The sequence below is a fragment of the Meleagris gallopavo genome, chromosome 23 (assembly GCF_000146605.3).
Source record: "Meleagris gallopavo isolate NT-WF06-2002-E0010 breed Aviagen turkey brand Nicholas breeding stock chromosome 23, Turkey_5.1, whole genome shotgun sequence".
NCBI lineage: Eukaryota > Metazoa > Chordata > Aves > Galliformes > Phasianidae > Meleagris > Meleagris gallopavo.
This window is the reverse complement of record NC_015033.2, coordinates 5,928,546-5,929,725: the sequence shown is the minus strand read 5'-3', so window position 1 is coordinate 5,929,725 and position 1,180 is coordinate 5,928,546.

Here is a 1,180-nt window from a genome sequence, read left to right as displayed (position 1 = left end):
CCGGCCGGGCGCCGGAGGGACAAGAAACGGACAAAAGGCAGGCGGGAGAAGAGGGAGGGTGAAGAGGCGGCTGAGGGGATGGGAGGAGGAACGGGGATGGGAACGAGGCGGCGTGGCGCGGCGCCGGGCAGCAGGCGGAGGGCGCGGGCAAACAGCACCCTCAGCAACATGGCGGCCACAAATCGCCTCACGGAACGGCGGGAACCGGGCGGCGGCGGGAGGGGCGGGGTTGTGGGAAAAGTGCGTAGTGCGCAGTGCGCATGCGCAGTGAGTCAGGTGGTGCACAGCGCACGCGCAGTACGGAGGGAGGTGATGCCCAGGGCGCATGCGCAACGTGAGAGGTTTAAAGTGTACGCTGTGCATGTTCTGTGTGGGCAGCAGGCGTAGTGAGGAGGGAGGCCGTGCACAGAGCGCATGCGCAGTGCAGAGGGAGTTGCTGCATAGAGCGCATGCGCAGTGCGGGGGGGAGGCGATACTGCGCCGGGAGGCGATGCACAGAGCGCATGCGCAGTGCGGAGGGTCAGCTTGCGCTGCTGTGTTGGTGCATGGGATGGTGCGCAGTGCATAGTGGTTTGGTGCTTAGAGCACAGTGCAGTGGTGCACAGAGCTTTAGTGCACAGAGCGCGGTGCATTCGTGCAGAGAGTGTTGGTGCACAGAGCACTGAGCAGAGCATGGTGCTTTGGTGCACAACGTGCATTGCACAGCGCATGGTGTTGTGATGTAGAGAGCACTGTGCATGGTGCATTGGCTCACAGCTGCTGTGCGTGGTGCAGCATCAATGCAAAGAGCATGTAGTTTGCTGATGATACAAAGTCGGGAGGACTGGCTGACACGCCTGAAGGCTGTGCTGCCATTCAGCGAGACCTGGACAGGCTGGAGAGCTGGGCAGTAAGAAACCGGATGAGGTTCAACAAAAGCAAGCGTAGGGTCTTACACCTAGGGAGGAATAATTGCATGCACCAATACAGGCTGGGGGATGAGCTGCTGGAGAGGAGCTCTGCAGAGAGGGACCTGGGCGTCCTGGTGGACGACAGGTTGGCCATGAGCCAGCAGTGTGCCCTCGTGGCCAAAAAGGCCAATGGCATTCTGGGGTGCATTAAGAAGAGCGTGTCCAGCAGGTTGAGGGAGGTGATCCTCCCCCTCTATTCTGCCCTGGTAAGGCCTCATCTGGAGTACTGT